This window comes from Linepithema humile, chromosome 2 (assembly GCF_040581485.1).
Source record: "Linepithema humile isolate Giens D197 chromosome 2, Lhum_UNIL_v1.0, whole genome shotgun sequence".
NCBI lineage: Eukaryota > Metazoa > Arthropoda > Insecta > Hymenoptera > Formicidae > Linepithema > Linepithema humile.
Genome location: NC_090129.1, coordinates 2,212,031 through 2,224,474, shown reverse-complemented (window position 1 = coordinate 2,224,474; position 12,444 = coordinate 2,212,031). Strand labels below are relative to the sequence as shown.

The window sequence follows — 12,444 nt, the reverse complement described above, 5'->3', positions numbered from 1 at the left end:
CGACTTTTTTTATATGAAAAGACATTCATTCTCTTTTTTTTGTTTCACATATTTTTTTTTTTAAGATATTACACAGTAAAAAATAATTGAAGAGGAAACGATCCTTTCTGCTGTACAAAAATAATTGTTTTCGCATTCTTCTGACAATTAAATTAATCTCGTGCGGTTGATCGCGGCTGTAACTGACATTTATCTTATAACACGTTCCGTCGAACGGTCGAGCGTGAGCGCGTTCATCGATTGCATATGCACAATTATGCACTCCGGGCGAGAAGGCAAGAGTGCGGTGGGACTTGACGCTAGGCTAAGTAGAGCTTCGAAAGCACGAGCGGGAACAATCGGGACAAGGTCACAGTCAGCGTGTCGAAGGCGCGCCTTCCTCTCCCGCGGTCGATTCGTTTTGTAGCGCAACCGTCGAGACCGGAAGAAGGCAGGAAAGATGGCGGAACGTATAAAAGCTACACGAGAAATCTTAAAGAGATAATCTTCAGATTTTGATTTCTCATTCCCAACGTGATTGAGAAATGAATGATTGAGGAACGAAAATGGATATAAAAAGGATAACGAAATAGGATATATTTTAGTGAGCTAATAATTTATTCATTGCCAACGATTGCTGTGCACGATAGGTCTCAAAGGATTTGATACGCAAAGAATTCGGGCGAATTTAATTAAAAATACTCTAAAAATTTATTTTTAATATTAAAAAACAGCATGAAAAGTAATTAATTGCGTAATCATAAAAAAGCGGTGAAAAGCTTAGTTTTTATTTAATTTTACATAAAATTTCTAGATATTATCGTGCATTTTTAGATGTGTGTATGCTTGCCGCGTGCCTCAAAGAGTAATGCCTCGGGGGAAAAATAAATTTCCTCGCATTTCAGTCGCTCTTTCCCCTCTCACATGAAGTGCGTGCGCTCCTGCGGATACTACCGAGAGAGTGCGCGGAAGTGCAGTTACCGTGCTTCCGACACCGAACGAAGCGCGGTTTGCACCGGAGCCCTCCTGTTCCCCTCGTCATCCGCAAAGTGACGCTCGATGGAACGATTCGCGTGATAAAATAGTTACGGTTTTGTTTACGGATCCGACAGTGGCGGCGTTAAAAGCAGTTAATATCCGAGGGTGCATTTCAGATGTGGAAAGGTGCACGCGTTGCATCACGCGGTTAACGCTACTCGCGGTGCAGCGTTAGATTACAAAGCGAAACCCTCCGGCGGAGCGGAGATAGATAAAAACTTGCTTTTATTTACACAATAAGATAATCAATTTACATAATCGGTTTATATCCACTAAAATAATACGCGCAAATCCTTTTTTCCCCGATGACATCTACTTCGTAAATACATTCTGCATATGTTTGCTCCGCAAACATCAAGTATATTAATATGAGATTCGCCTTATCTCGGAGTCGAAAGTTAAATCCGCTCTTTCGGAAACATCAGTTTTGCATTATCGTTACGCGATGAATGCGCGCCGCGATGATATACGGCGAATGAAATATCTATCCGTCGAGTTTCATTGACGTGCCGTCGTCGTGATGCACGCGAGCCGCTCCGGGTGTGCATTACGACCCCAGATACGAAATCGTTTATGCGCACGTAGCACGATGCAACACTGTAACACTGTCGAATCGCCGGCGAAGCAGCGGTGGCTAAACGCGCTCCGGTGGTATGTCGGGAATTGCGGTCAATGCACCCGCGCGGCGTGTGCGCGCACCGCGCGATGCATTCGGATAGAGTCGCGCGCGTTGCACTCCGACTGTGCTGCGCGCTCGGACCGAGCGTGTGCCCTCTCGTTCTCTCGTCGACTCGTAATTGGCGAGCGACGCGAGGAGGCGCCCTTTTAGAAAGGAAGGGCCCCGTTGCCGTGCCGAGGCGAACCGGGATCTTTACTGGCGATCTCAAGGTCAACTAGGTGTCGGCAGAGGTCGGGGGTGAACGATCCTCCGGAGTTTTCCAAGCCGTGATTTACCTGTATCGTGCGACGTGAAATTGAGGGGTCGACCGATTGCGATCGAAGCTCCTTTTTAAGAAGAACCGGAGAAAAACAAATTTTGACGTTTAAGGAGGAAAATTTGCCTCAACGGTGTTTGTCGGGGTAAAAACATATGAGATTTGATTAGAAGAAGTGCAAAAAGCTGTATTGTAACATTCTTACTCGCGATACGCGGAGATTTGTTGTATTTTTCTTCACTAATGTACGTAAAAATGTACACGTGCGGGGATACTCTTGTAGACTTTTGTAGGAGGAAAACGCTCGGAGCATTTCTCTGTCGTTTCTTTCTTCTATCTTTTATACGGTTCAACGTTTGCAACGCAACGTTTAACGACGCCAGGGCGAGCCATATTCTGTCAGCAGCATATTTACGGCATCGTTCGCATAACGATATCTGAACAGTCATCTAAAACCGTTCTAAAAGTTCGTAAAAAAAAACTCAGATAAGCGAAACTAATCGAATCAGAAGTGAACCTGTACGGAACACAGGCTATTCACGTGTTGACGTCTCCACCGTTGTACGAGGGGCGAAAAGGAATGATATACGCGTAAGGGTCAACGGAGGGGAATTCAGGGGGGGGATAGCACGATCGGCCCAGCGGGGGTGCCGAGGGAGAGAGATTCATGCCTGCCGAGCGGAGGGCCCGAAATTGACGGGGGCCAGAAATTAAACGTTGCTTCGCGCCGGGCAGTTTTCTCGGAAGGGCCGAAAGAGTCCGCCACGACGATGTAACCATTCTGAAACGCGCGGCGGTTAACCGCCGCGCAGCCGGGTATCCGCCTCCGGAAATACCGGTGGATCTTCTCCGTCTAATCGCCGTGGCTAATTCGTCGCGAGTCACGAACTTGCCGTCCAGTAAACGCGAAGCGGCCAGAAGGTCATCCAAACGTCTCGCGGCAACGCAAACCGCTGTTATGCTTTGCAAAACAAAAACGTAATTGATAAATTTAATATTCTAGAACGAATCCGCGTCTATAATCGAGAAGCCTAGCGAGCGAATAGCGTAAAATGTAATTTAAAGGGCAATTTGTATAGTTTTTTGCCATAAAATATTTTGCGATATTAATTCTTTATGCGACGGATACATTTATGAAAATGCACTCGTCGCCAAATTAACCTGATAAATGTAAGAACAAGAGTAAGAGAAGCGAAGCGAAAATTGACGTTTTATTCCGTCTCTCTCGACTCGTATGAATCTAAATGTAAATCTCGCGGGATTCAGCGAGGGTGTCATTGGATTTTCAAGCAATTACATAGTGCGAACCATAAAACTACGATAGCGCAGTGATTCAGTCTTCGATCGCGACATTTATTTTCTCATTAGAGGAGAGAAACTATCGTGCGGCACAAGTGGGAGAGAGAGAGAGCGAGAGATAAAGAGGTAGGGGGGGAAAAAAAGGAAACGACACCGCAGTCCAAACCCGATCCCTCCGACCTGCGGTAATTCCGGTTCGGGAAAAAAGAGAGAAGTCCACGGGTTAATATGATGAATGATCGGGCGCTCGCTCGCCTAATATAATTCCGCGAAGTGCAGGCAGGTATATGTCGCCCGAGGGCGTTAAATCGAGAGATAGCAGCGCGTATACATACGCGCGTATAAATATCGCGCCGATGGACCTTCGATCCGTCCGCGGGAGCCCGTCGTCGATAAATCACCGGCAGCTTTATTCCGCGCGAATTAAAAGTGTCGATAAATCCTCCGCCGTCCGGCAAAGAGCGATCGCGCAAAAAAGCGCTCACTCGTCACGCCCGGCTTGCGCGCGTACGCTGCGTTTTTAATAGAAGATTTATCCATAATTTTGTCGCGAGCGCATTCCGTCCCGTTGTGTAAGTGCATCGCCATTAAAATTTAGCGAGCATGATAATATATTTTTATCACGCCTAAAATTAATCGCGCCTGTGGCCGTAATATGATTTCATTCTATTTTGTTGCACGTGAAACATCGCTTACGTCTTATTTTGTCGAAGCAGCTTATCGTTATTAGCGCGTGATGCAATTTTGGTTAACTAATTTAGTTGTTCAATTCTACGGATCGTATAGCTGTAGTTATGATGTAGATAAAGAAAGAAAATCGAGTTAAATCGAGAGAGATGGCTCGTAAATTTAGTTAGCGATAATCAATGTTGCGGCAACCGGCTGCTAATAGCTGTAATCTGATGCGGCAATTTTCCACCTTGTATATGCTAATAAAACGATGTCGTAACTATGATTATTATCATAACGATATTCAACACGCGTTCTTGTCTCGTGGAAAAAAAAAAGCATAATAGGTACAACAAAAGCGTAAAAGTGTCAATTTTTTAAGATCCCATTGATCATACGACATCAGTTTTATCATTCTGACTTTACTGTGACGAGAGAAAAATACAATTAGATTATACGAATCTTATATCAGTAAGTATGAATGTGTTGTTTTCAATTATAAATTGGAACACGATTTTTAGTTGGATTTTACTACAAACGCGGTTCTTCAAATATTTGAGGATCACGTGAGAATGTTGCTTCCGGCCTGCTTCGAAGTTACATTAGTCCCGTAATCGTCATCCATTTCGAATTATCCATTTGGATGGATGAACTTCTTGCAGTTGGCGCAAGTTCTTCGTCCGGCGGGTGATTCGGCGACGCTGTGACGAGCGCGCGACAATCAGACCCGTGAAATATCGATCCCGCGGGAAGATTTGCCACGCCAGTCCATCCTTATCTCGAATTCAACCGAAGAATTCGCCAGGAATAGCTCGAAAAGCGCCCGAGCGATCGCGCTAGCGGCATTCCGCTCGTTTCTCTCCCCCCCGCCCGCTCCCCTCGTTCGCGAGGCGCGCACTGAAATAACTCGCCACGACTGCCCCGGCATCGATCGCGACTTAATAATAGCCCCGGCATCGTTCCCGTCGACTATTTTTAGTATTACCCAGTCATCGCGACCTACAGCCGCCGTCGTAACAGCGACAACCGGCGACTTTCAATGGCACTCCACTCGCCGTCCGCGATTCGAGTTCCGCGGATACGTTGCGGGTATCGCGCTGATATCTGTTTTAATAGCGGCATTTCGCGCTGTATCCGCGATATTTAATTGTACTTTAATTATTAGTAAAACAATCGTAATGAGCTGACACGACATTGTTATTATTTTGTATTTAGCAGAAATGTATGCAATTATGTCAATTTACTGTTATCGCAAGCTGCATTTTTCTGATAAAATAACGAGAAATACAACGCTAACGTAACATAGAATATTGCTGATTTTAAATAACACTAACAACGCGATAACGCTGATAAGAAATATCGCAAATTATGCTTTCGACTAATCTAAAATAACAATAAGTATTTTTATCACAGAATGTTATAATTAAATGTTTATCTTTGCGAAGTAATAGTAATGCGGTAATAATACTGATAAAAGAGGAATTCACCGATGAGATAAAGTGCCAGTAATTCCGTCTCTTTCTCAATAACGACGATTGCGATGATGCACCGATGAGATATGTAAAGCTATCCACTTCCGATCGGCGCTCATCGACATTCCAATCGCGGAAAATTTGATCGATGCCGGAAGCGGCGAAGGGAAAGAAATTCGCGAAGCTCAATCTCGCGAAGACAGAAACGCACCCGGGAACAATTCTGACAGAAGAATCGCAAATGAAGAACGAAGCGTATTTTATTACGCAAATTGCATTACACGTAATGTGTCTCGGAGCCTTCGATACGCCGTTGGTCTTTTCCATCACTTCCGTTATTAATGGGAATATTACGAGTAAATCGCTTGCATCCTGTTTTCCGATCCTTCTCGTTCAGCTCTGAACGATTGAAGTTTCTTTTCACGGTTTCTCGTTATCTTCGTCCGTGTAATTAGTAATGTAATTATTGTTACAATTCGCTTTCGTTACATTAATATGATTGATTACATTTTGCCCGCACAAACGATTTTTCTCGCTGCGAAGATATTAATTTAACCCTCGATTAGTCGCGCGCGCGCTCCTTTCCGCCCGTATTGTACCCTCGGGTGCTCGAAGGGGATGCTTTCCCTCACGCGAATGGATACGCGCCTATATGTTTCCGCAGGGGCGCCATTTCCTGGCGAAGTGCGGCGCCGATAAATCCCACGCTCGGTTTATCGAACCTGTTCTATTGTGTCGCGCCGGTCGGCCGGCTTCGGTTTATCTAGGATAAACCGTACAGTTACTAGCCACTTAAGCTTTATCCGGCTCACGCATACCTTGGCGAACGAATAAGCGAATCTGCCGGTGTTATTTTTTTTCGACGCATTTAAGATTTCTGAATCGGCAGAGGTGTCGTGTGCTCGGTTATTGCGATTCTTCTGAAAGTAAAAACTGTTTGTACGTCAGGCGTAATTGGAGAAGTGTGCCCCTCCTTAAAAGAGCTCAGAATCGAATCGATCGAAGCTAAATGCATGAATATGTATATTTCACTACTGCCAAATGGAGCGACATCAATGAGATACAATTTTAAACGCAATATATTTATAAGCGCCTTAAATGTGATCGAAGTTCTTTCATTTTTCATCAGGTTATATATACTTTTTCAAAAGTTGTTTTTTTTCTTTTTTTTTTGTCGACATTGAAAGCTTAAATGGTCTTATAATGTGAAAACATTTTTTGCATCTTAAAAATATGATTTACCATTTATCTTACTGAACTTGTGTATATTTAATGTTTTTTAAGCTGACGATAAATGATTCGAGCAAAGAAAGCTAGAAAGTTGAAATCTCCGGGTTGTTTTCTATCAATAGTACTTTGTAAAATGGGAGCAGTAGGAAGCAAATCTATTGATCTTTAAATTGTTGTGTCATTCCAAGTTATAGCCAGTGCATTAAATTCAGATTAATGTGACTGTACATACATTGACTCGATTCCATTCCTCTTTTTTCTTTACTCGAGTACCGGTATCTGGCTGTGTCAGCGGATTCGTAATAGGCCTCGCGATCAGCAAGGCCGAGTCACGCTCACGAACTCGTCGTCTTCGCCTCCTCGTTGTCGTGGTCACCGTCATCGTTGTCGTTGTCCTCGTCGTTGTCGTCGGTGCGAGGAACTTACATTAATGTCTCCTACCGGCTGTTCGTGTTCGTGCCAGGGCATTAAGCGGCCATTAGGGGCCCGCCAAAGACGTGGCTCCCGCCACGACGACGATTCTCTACCAACGCGGCTTAATTACTTTCCGATCGTGGCTGCTCTCGCTTAATCGAATCTCTACTAATCGCACTCTTCCGCGCTCTCGCCTCCGCTCGGCTCTCGCACGTAACGCATTCTTGTCGAACCGCGCCGAGTGTAAAGTCGCTCGTCCATTCATTCGGGGATCCTCGATCACGGAGGATTATCGTTTCGAAGGTTCGGCTTTTTACACGATTTCTTTTTTTTTTTTTTTATTTCGGGAACATAATTCTATTCCTTAATTTAATTGCGCGCGCTTTAAATTAATTAGCGGCAGAGATAACATTGAATATCGATGTGATATTGAAGAAGCGATTTTGGCCGCCTGCGTATACTTTGTAAAGCTACACAAATTGTGATTCCGATCATGTCAGCATTACTTTCGCGATAAAAATCCGGTCAATGGTAAAGATCGAGGAATCTCGGCTAATTAGCTCGCGCAGCGAAAGTTAGGAATTTTCGCGCCGTAAATTCCCGACGCCTCGTAATCCCGTCTCGTCATACAATTAATCGGAACAATACGTTACCTGCGTCGCTGGCGCTCGCAATCCTCTCATCTCCGGGGATGAGAGGGGAATTTCACCGGTAGGGCGCGGCGGTGGGGAAGGGAGGGCGGGGGGAGCCTCGGCGGCGGAGGGGTAAGTTTCGGGACGAGGGTCGAAGTTACTAACGATGGCTTTTGTGAGCGCGCGGTGCCCGTCGTTGTCGAAACGAGGGAATGCCGGGATTAAACGACGCACCAACCCCTCCGGGCCGTTTGTCATCCCCCGACCGTCCCGTTTGTATGCACGCGCAACCACGCAGGTGCGCGCAGCTCGATGCGTGGTCTGAGTAAATATTTCCCGACGCGATATCGGCGGCCGCCTCCCCTTTCTTTTTTTTTAAACGCAACCAGGCTTCTTTGTAAATCCATTTGATTACCAAAGCTTTCCAATTTTTCAGGTTTTTCAACCGAGTCTTTGTATCCCGGTCGTGAATGTGTTATGGAAAACAGATTTGTTAGATGAAAAACGTTTTTTGATTTTGCACTTTAAAAGTCTACAAAAATACTTTTGTGCTTTTTTTTTTTAATAATTTTAACGTGCGTTCTTTTATTGTCTTTGTGATTCTCAAAAGTACTTTGATCAAAAAGCAAAGTTTGGACATTGTAATTTTTAATAGAATTCTTACGGAATACTATTTTATTTATAATTTTACATAATATATTATTGTATTAAAAGAAGAATATTATCGCGAGTGAGATCGTTCAAAGTGGGTTTAAGATCACGTTTAATGATTATGTCATCGCGGTTTATAAATATATGACAGTCACGCACCAAACAACGATCTCATATTACCTCGATATTCGTACGTTGTACCGTTCTTATTACGATAGCGATACGGAAACGGATGTGAAATAATTGATAGAACATTCAATGGAAAAGAGAACATCGGTTACGTGCGCAATCCGTCCAAACTGTTAAATTTGTTCCGTTAATATTTTTCAATAAAAGCTCCGCTTTCAAAAAATCATTCGCAATAATGGTCGTCGTGCTTTTTTGAACTTTGCCTCGCAAGTTTCGACGGTTTTTATGGGTCGCCGATGATAAATATTCTAGGCAGCGGCTTGCAGCCAAGCCGGAGAGACAGGTTGAAGATCGCAAGGTCGGTCACTGCACTCGCGAGTTGCATACGGTGCAATCCGGGTAATCGTTGGCTCGGTGCGTTCAGGGCCGTGCGGAATGCGAAAGAGCGTTGCACCGGTTGTTGCACGCGAGTGCTTCCTTCCTCAGCTTGGATTTCTCACGCGCGCTCGTCGCAGGAAGCGCATTCGCGAACGCGCGTTTTTAGCACGAAGGCACAATTTTATTGTGCGATATTCTATCAATGGATCTTTATTATCTAATAATTTTCACTTAATCTTAATCCATCTCGACGTCCCAAATCATTCACCGCGTTGAGAGAAAATTATCGACTTCCTCCCCGCCGCGCATTATATTATAATTTAAAATAATGCACCGTGCATATGTCTCTCTCAAAGAAAAAGAGTGGAACGGAGAGTAAGAAAGAAATGCGAGCGGTACGACTTTGGTCGACTTGTCGGGGATGTAAGCCTGTTGTACCGTATAAAGAAGAGGAAACGTCGACAAACCCACCTATACCCCGCCTCGTCCTCGACCCCGCAACCATCTGCGAAACGAGTAACCCGCTTTACGATTCACGGGACACGGCGGGAACTGCCGCGGGGCGAAATCTGCGAGACGTCGGAGGAAATTTTCCGGCGTCTCTTTCCAACCACCGTCGTCGTCTCGTCTCATCTCGCCTCCTCCTCGTTCCTCCGCGCGTTTCTCCTCTTCGTTCTTCCCGCCCCTCCGTCCGCTGCCTTACTTTATGACCTGTCTACTCGGAGCTCTTCTTTCCGGCATTGCGCGTCCTCGAGATCGTTTCTGAATTTCATTGTCCTTTTGTATATCCTGTCGAGCTGCGCCAAGTTCGTCGGGGTGCCTCTTTGAATTTTTTCGTCCCCACAACTGATTCGATAATAATTCGTCCGTTTTTCTCGCAGCGATATTTCCCCGCGCCGATCGGACGAATTTGCGGCTTATCGTGGATTTGGAAGTCGCACAGTTATTCGTGGATCCATCCTCGATTGATCTGTCGGTATCTTTAGAACGGCACGGCTACTTTTGAAAGATCGCGTAAATTGACGTTTTATACTATTTTTAACGACTAGATTGTCTTAAAACGTACTGTTCTTTTTAAAGATTCAGGATGATATTTTAATGACATTGTGAGAACAATGATTAACATTAAAATAAACGTTTAATTTAATCCGCCGGGCAAAAAGATATACCAGAAATATATATCTTTCTAATTTTCTCGTCGGGACAGAAATGGTTATTTGCAAACCGTCACATACAAACTTAAGAGCCGTTTAATGATAGTATTTTAATCGTCTTTTCGATGAAATTTATTCTCCGCGTTATGAATTATAATTGTGAATTCATGAGTTTGTGCTTAATTTCGTCCATATATGCTAAAATATTAATCTCCTAAAAATACGGTGTCTTTGACCGTCAGGTTTTCAGGCACGATTGATTACCGCTGTATTTTTTCCGATCTTTTCTCATTTTCTTTTTTTCATTGAATCGCGCGACTACAATTAGACAATCAAAATTTCATTGTCGCAACTGTGCGTTGGACAGTTGGACTGTAATAGTTAAACGAGAAGCAATATTTTCAATGTCTTATTTTTGATGGTTTCTACTTTTACATTTTTGGTATAAAAATTTTACCTACTCGGCAAATTATCTTTTATTTACTTAACAATTTATTTTTTGCACAATAAGGTTTTTTTAGACCGATGACTGTCAGACATTGCCAGACATTGTCAGACATTGTCAGACATTGTGAAAGTTACAAGAACCAGTCGCGCTTAAACATCAGAAATAATTTATAACGTTTGATATTTAATACTCATGTATTTTCGAAAGTTTTTATTTTTGAGGATTACATGGTTTCTGGTGATGCACATGTTTTTTTTATCTTTTAAACGGCAGACATTAAAAACATTAACGAGATAAAAAAAGTTTTCTTTATTTTTATAATTAATTTTTATACGTCGTAAAAGAGCGATGATTGTAATATTGTGCGATCTTTCATTCGTTTACGAGCGTGTGAAATTTGTTACGTAAGACATATCCTTTTCTTCGCACCTTTCGACAGTTTCTCGACGAGCTTTTTCGGCCGCGGCATAGAGAGGCACGAGTCGCTCGAACTTTAATTCGGTCATCCACCTTGTAACGGGTACTCCGACTCCGGCTATAGCTCGAAAACTAACTTTGCCGGTGGAGAGACGGTGGGCGGATTGCGATTCGGTTCAAGATAGTGAACTGTAGTCGACAAACAAGACGGAGCCATTAAACTTTCGCGGTAGAAATTGGGCCGTCGTTAATTCAGATTAATCTTGACGACGACATTTTTGATCGTCCGTTTTTAATAACACGTTTATCGCGACCGATGGAGCTTTTAAAAATAACAGAATGAATTTTGGAAGAGCGTTTTCTTCGATATCTGCAGCCGTCTGTCTCCGAAGAAAGCATGAACCGAGATCTAATTGTGAAGTTATTTGACACAAGGCGATTTGCGAAAATGTAAATATAGAAACGAACACATCGGTGGAAAATTTCATTCGAAGCTTAATTATATCGAAGTTTTGAAAGTTTTATCGCAGACGACGGGTTCAATGGAATTTTAACAATTTTAAATTAGTCGGAGAGAAATTTTCCGCGTTATTTTATAAGGCACAGACTGTGTAATTCGATGTTTTAATGCTCCGTCTGTACTTTCGTTATCGTTGATAATTATATTCGACTTTCACGTACGAGCAACGTTCGGCCTGTTAAAAAAAAAAGGCATATCGCGCGTGTGCACGCATAGCAACGAGTTCGAAAGGCGATATTTCAACGTCGCGATAGGGACGAGACTAATGTGAATCGCGAACTCGGTGCAATCCGTCACGATTTAAACGTCGTTTGGAGACGCGTATGCATCGTATTAAAGGATCGTCGCCGGCAACGTTCGCGTCACATGGTCATTACGAAGATTATGAAGGGCAATTAGCTGCAGCGGCGAATTTACCCCCGAATGCAAGCAATTAACGTACTCCTGCGACAACGGCTTTAGGATAGCTCGATCCCGTCGAGAGAAAGCGGGGTGGAGGGGATACAACTGCAATTTTATCACGACGAAAGTTGTCTCGAGCGCAGCGGGATGCATTCCGAAAATGTATCCTTACGACGTGAAAAATGCTTCTTCCCGACAGTCATAAAATTGCACGAGCAACTTGGCGCCACTAGTAGCTGAAAGTAGAATTTTAAGGCGAAATTGTAATGAAGAAAGTCCTACTTTAGCGAAGAATCGATTCATCGTATGCAAATTTGTGATATCTAGAAAAAGATCGGGCATTACTTGGCATTGAGTATCCTGTGATTATTCTCGACGAGGCTTAATGGGATATCTGGATGGAATTAAATTAGCAGATGATTGGTTTCCGGAGCATTACGTTCATGCGGTTGCATGCCACGGATACATACTGCATTATTTTGTGCTTATACGGCGAATGATACGCGTTAGATGCGGAGAAATCGCGGACAGAATGCCGTGCACCGATATCCGCGAGTCTCGGCGAAGCGAATCGACTCGACTCGCGTGATTCGCTGTCTCTCCGTTGACCGGCTCTGCGATAGAAATTTTTTCGCGACGCAAAAATACCGTCGGGGTCGAATAAATGAATGCAAAAT

At 43.7% G+C, this 12,444-nt stretch overlaps 1 protein-coding gene across 6 annotated transcripts in view; it reads left to right on the top strand.

Annotated features, from left to right (window-relative positions):
* The window catches only part of LOC105677561 (platelet binding protein GspB), a 176,133-nt gene that overhangs the window by 134,028 nt on the left and 29,661 nt on the right, over positions 1–12,444 (top strand). The window lies entirely within an intron of this gene.